The sequence below is a fragment of the Limulus polyphemus genome, unplaced genomic scaffold (genome assembly GCF_000517525.1).
Source record: "Limulus polyphemus unplaced genomic scaffold, Limulus_polyphemus-2.1.2 Scaffold2321, whole genome shotgun sequence".
NCBI lineage: Eukaryota > Metazoa > Arthropoda > Merostomata > Xiphosura > Limulidae > Limulus > Limulus polyphemus.
In genome coordinates, this window is record NW_013667931.1 from 50,309 (window position 1) to 56,426 (window position 6,118).

Genomic DNA, 6,118 nt, shown 5'->3' on the forward strand with positions numbered 1-6,118 from the left:
TTTTCCTCTAACAACTGTTGTAATTTCTCTTCTCGTTCTTCTTGTTTCTTTTCTTTTTCCTCTAACAACTGTTGTAATTTCTCTTCTCGTTCTTCTTGTTTCTTTTCTTTTTCCTCTAACAACTGTTGTAATTTCTCTTCTCGTTCTTCTTGTTTCTTTTCTTTTCCTCTAACAACTGCCGTAATTTCTCTTCTTGTTTCTTTTCTTGTTTATTTTGTTGTTCGAGCTGCCATTGTTGCAGGTTTTCTTGCAGCTGCTGTTGTCTCTCTTCTTGTTTCTTTTCTTTTTCCTCTAACAACTGTTGTAATTTCTCTTCTCGTTCTTCTTGTTTCTTTTCTTTTTCCTCTAACAACTGTTGTAATTTCTCTTCTCGTTCTTCTTGTTTCTTTTCTTGTTTATTTTGTCGTTCTTCTTGTTTCTTTTCTTGTTTATTTTGTCGATTACAGCAGTTGTTGGAGGAAAAAGAAAAGAAACAAGAAGACAGACTTGATGGCAGCAATACACGAACAGCAAAAGAAACAAGAAGAACGAGAAGAGAACCAGGCTGTAGTTTGATTTGCCGCTTCTCGTTTTCATTTTTTTTTCTATCCCACTTCTGACACCAATTTGTTACGTCTCCGTTTGTTAATTAACTTTCTGTAACTTCGTTCCGATGAAACTTTAGCGACACAAGTCCTTACTTAATTAAACTGGTTTTTTCTTTCCGAATATAACTTTACGATACACTTAATTTCAACAATCGCGCTAAAACAAACGCTATAACAACAATACGTCTCTCTCGTTACGTGACCTCGATGACGCAACAGTAGTTATTCAACTCTATCCACCGCCAACTGTTATCAGACCAATTATTAGGATTTGACTATCGTTCTTATAATGCATCCACAGCCCCAAAGTGCAGATCATAATTTATTTTTGACAGATCTGCAGTTCCGCTCACTATGTTTGGTTCTGAAGCTCTTATGCAATACAATACTAATACTTATTTATATATTTAATGTTTGTACTAAAGGTTGCGTAAACGACAGAAAATTGCAGTGCCATTGTAAACCTGTGTTTGCGAGAATGTAGTTGTGAAGAAAAGAAACAGGTATTAACTGGCATATTACTTGAAGTCATCTTCTGCTGTTGGTAAAACTTATGAACACCTATATATCACCTTTGAGAGCGTTTTAGTTAGTTTAGAGGATGGGACAGCCAAGATGAACCAATAGGTCCCATGTTGTCCTAAACATTATGTTACGTTATTTAATTGTTATAAGTTATGTTTATCATGAGACGTAGCATTAGGCGTTAACACAATATCATTTAATTGTGTAAAAACAGATCATTTTTTTTTGTACGCCATAGTTCACTTTTATTTCTTTTTATATAGCAAGCCCTTTTTCTACTCTAGTGTAGGAAGACTGAAAACGAGACGATATTTTAAATTGCCAATATACAGCCTGTTAAATGAACACATATTCAGAGACAAGTAAACAATTATGTACTATTGTAATAGGTCGTATTTCACAAGTTTAAAACAGTAAAATCTTTTTATTAGACGTCGTTAGTCAGTACACCATTCCAGGTCTACTTGTGATCTTTTTGCTTATTTCTCACATATAATCCAAATAGAATATAATCTCGACATGACACATAGGCGTAAATAGCACGATTATATTCTACACAATCTGGGAAATATTGTAGTTGTTGTTACATTATAAAGTGTACTGCTACCCAGTAAAAAACAAAAAAGTATTATAAGACAGAAGAATTCAGTTAATTTTATTTGTAGCCGATGATATACTGTGATTACACCCAGTCATCAGCATTCTGCAATTTACACATTATTCATTTTAAATTATTTTCACGATGGATAATTTTACGCAACCGCACCCGTAAAAGAACGTTGCACTTTGCCGTCTGGTGGATACTACTGTAATATCACATTATGGACGTCAGCAATGACTCACAGTCTCTGGTGGTAGGAGAGGCAATAGGCAAACGTTTGCGCACGGCCTCATCTCGTAAAAGCGCATAACTTTACAGCAGCATAGGGTTGTTTTGTCCGCCATGTTTAGAAGTGAAATATCATACACGTTGTCGATTTCTTTCCGGACGTGAGAAATTTCTCCACAAATCATGGAAAAACATTGTATATTGAATTTACAAATCAAGTAAAAAGGCCACCACCAATTCCAGGAAGGGGAAGTTTGAATGTTGTGAGTAAAATACATATAGATTTGTGATGGGGCATGAGAAAATGAAAAAAATTGACTTGGACCAAGTTCAGAGGGTTAGGCTATAATTTTATAAAGCCTACACAAGGGTACAGACTATAGCCCGAGTCATATAAATTGTATCCTATTCTTGATTTTATTGAGTATTAGGGACTTTTTTATTTCCGTAATAAATACTTTACTGTTGAGATGCAATTATGAGAAGCATATTATTATTATCAGTATTATTCTACCTTTTAATTTTACTACAGAATGTAGACTATTAGTATTAATGTATTAAGTATTATAACACAGTGTTACCATTTTAGTTTTACTATATTATCTAGTATGTAGTAGATAATTGTTATTATTGATTATAATAATTTAAACAAAATACACTTTGCAAAACAGATGGTAGATTAGCCCACCTGCAGTTATAATTTAACTTTAATATAATAATTTATATCAGATGGCCTTGTAGTTGTAAGTTGTGCTATAAATATAGACTTGCATTTTTTATTATTTGTCTTTACTTTTAGTGTTCTTACTTTTATCTCAGTATTGTTTTCAAACAAGTAATTTAGAATGTAAGAGGATTAAAATATTTTATAATGAAAATTAGCATTATAATGTTAATAGTAATATTCTGGTCTTCACTTTTTTTCTTTTTTGTTATCATATATTTAAGTGCAATTGATTTGTTACCATCAGTGCTTTGCATTGTTAATAATTTGTAGGTAAACTTAGTGTAGAGAATTATTATGAACTGGGTGCTTTTGATATTAAGTAATGTGGCTTTTTTTAGAATAGGTTATATTTGTAAATCACTAATGTTAAAGTAATTGATGTCAGGGGAATTTGTTGCAGTTGATAGAAAAATCTTTTACACTTGTTTTATAATGTATAATGACAAATCATTGAAGGTTTTTAACTTGTGCTTTAGCCTTTATCTATAATGTCTCTGTCTTAAATGTTTCATATGATTCATCATTAATGAACTCGGTGAAATAACTAAGTTTTGGTAAGTGGGGTATGAATTTGATGGACTAAATTGGGTATCTCACTTTTTTCTAATGTTCTCTTTGATTTTTTTTTTCACTCTTGTATTTTAGAATGATTATTTTAGTGATGTTAGGCAAAAGTGTATGTGAGAAATTATATTATTTTGTACTACAAGAAATTACTTTTCATGAACCAAGATCAAAAGTGTTATTTTATGTTAATTTATTTAATCTTGTTTTTGTAATCTGCAATATGAAATTTTAGAGTTTTTAGTGTATGTAAACTAGAGTTTAAAAAAAAGTATACAAAGTTGGTTTTGGTGTAAAGAAAATACATATACAAACTGTAAAATTATTAAAAATTAAAGCAATATGGCAGTAGTTGAAACTTGCCTAATATAACATGGACATAAGAGACAGATTGGTCCTTTTTGTGTCCTTTTTCACCCACATTTGAGAATATAGAAATTTAAAAACCAAACTTTATTTCTAACAAAATTGTCAATTCTCCTTTTAAACTCTTCAAATGGTGACTTTGTTTACTGCCATCAGCAACTCGTTCCTTAAGTAAGTCACCCTGTTAGAGAATAAAACTGTCTTAACTGGAGTCTGACCTGTTTTGCTACATTTTAGATTGTGTCCTCTCATCCTGTTACCTTCAGAATTTAATACAAAGAAATTGGAGGCCCTTATCTTAGATCACCTAGGTAACATTGTAAACATCAGTAAGAGCACCTCTTACTTTTCTTTTTTTTGTGAGAAAATGAGAGATCTAACCCTTAACTATTAACCTTTGCATCCCCAGTTTTATCTTAGTAGCCATCCTATGAACCATTTGGAAAATGTCAAAATGCTTTCTTAGATAAAGATACCAAAGCCATATACAGAATTTCAAGTGAGGCCTCACTAGTGATTTATATATAGAGATCATTATCGCTCCTGACTTGTAATCAGTGTCTATAAATAAACCCTAAAATCCTGTTACTTTTTTTACTATTAGTAACAGAGTGATGCTTTGATTACTTGAGTGGTTTATCCACTACTATGCTAAAATCCTTTTCTTCAGTCATGCAACTGAGTGGGCCCAAGATATATATATATAAAATTTATGATCTAAATTATAACCAAAATCTTTAATTTTCACTTACTGTAATTAGAGATCTTTCACCAAATATTTGTCCAACTTAAAAATTGGAATTGAATACCCTAATATCCTCAATACAGCTAGAATCGAGAGTTAAGTGTCAGTAGCAGACCTTACTAATTATGATCCTTTCAGTATTATTATTAATAAAAATTAAAAAGGTCCAAGCACTGACCCCCAAAGGCATTTTACTAGTAACAAGGTTCTAGTTTGACTGGACTACATTAATGACAACCTTTTGCTTTTTCTCATTTACCAACACCCAGATTAAGCATTTATTGAAGCAAGGAGATAAAATTTTATATATAATATGGTATGGTTTAGATAAGTATGTGGTTTTTAGTGGAAAATGATTGATTTTTTTTTATTTTCAGAACTGGATAATTCTGTGTACATAACAAAGAGTACTATACAGTTCTCCATTCATGTGTTACAGAAGCTAGATTTACTGCTTATTTTTAAATAGAGACACACCTCTTTTTAAATCAAAGCAACAGATTATGGAGATTCTAGTAATGTATTACTGTTGATCCACACAAGAAAGATATCAGCTTGCAAAATTGTATATTATGATTTACACATATTTTATTCAAGTTGTGTTCAGCTAATCTTCTCATAATTTGTTTTTCTCAATCACATTTGCTTAGTCTTTGTTATGCTTAATTTTCATTTAGTATCATTTTGAAATAATGTAAATTCATAGCAAAATTATTTAACGATATTCAGGGATAACTGTATGTATTAACTTAAAAAAAAAAGCTATTACATTTAAATACCAACATGGAATATTTTCCAATTGTAGCATTTAAACTTTCAATTGCTTTTGAAAAACTTTACTCTGTAGTGTGTCTAGTTTATTGCTGAATAAAAAGTCTCAGTTTTTTCACAAAAATAGCCTACCTTTAATTCAGTTTCATGATACTTTTTTTAAAAATTAAACTGTCCGATAGAGTTATTTTCAGAAATGGCTCCCAATCGAAGTAGCCAATGTACTTCGTTTCTTTATTCTAGACAAAGTACCATTTATTCAACATATTTATAAGCATATGATTGGCAGTAGGGCTGGATGATTAGTGATATCTGAAAAAAATACTATTGACACCCTACTAAGTACTTCAAGTATGCAGTAGATGACAGACTCTGATAGATGTAACAGACTTTTTCACTTGAAAGTATTTTCCATATTCTGTTGTTTATTTGTAGAAGTTTTAATTTTTTAGAGTTAAGTTTGTGATTGAAGCTTGCACAGATAAACATTTGGAATTTTGGACAGTTAATAATTATTAATTGTTAATAAAGGCAGTCAAAATTTTGTGTTTGACAGTGCAGCAGTATAATTTTTATAAGTTTCTAAGATCAGACATACTGCAGCTTTTTTGAAAAATTCAGAGAAATATCAATTGCTGAGAGTTTTTAACTTCATAATTTTTTCAAAAACTTAGACTGGATTAGCATCATATTACATTTTTTTAGTTTGGTTAATTTCATTCTATCATATTAGATATTTCAAAACAGAATAAGACTTCAGGAGAGACTTTCTTAATCCATCAAAATTGCTGAAAATCATATTTGGGTGGGGTGTTTTCTCTCAAACACCCTACCAGTGCACTTCCCCTGACTAGCAAGGGGCTCAAGACAGTCACTTGCACCTCTTCCCCATTTGACCTCTTCAATTTTCATTTGGGTCTCTTCAGTAAGAAGTTATCCTGGATGGGTTTAGACAGATGTGTGTGTGTGTGTGTGTGTGTGTATATATATATATATATATATTG

At 31.1% G+C, this 6,118-nt stretch overlaps 1 protein-coding gene across 3 annotated transcripts in view; it reads left to right on the top strand.

Annotated features, from left to right (window-relative positions):
- The first annotated feature begins 1,994 nt into the window (after positions 1-1,994).
- The window catches only part of LOC106466611 (MAP/microtubule affinity-regulating kinase 3-like), a 51,718-nt gene continuing 47,594 nt past the window's right edge, over positions 1,995-6,118 (top strand). For 2 of the 3 annotated variants that reach the window (XM_022394646.1, XM_013926904.2), the window contains exon 1: positions 1,998-2,204. The gene's annotated coding sequence lies outside the window, so the exon portion shown is untranslated. Of the gene's footprint in view, positions 2,205-6,118 lie in introns of all 3 variants that reach the window. The other variant, XM_022394647.1, reaches the window with a different exon arrangement.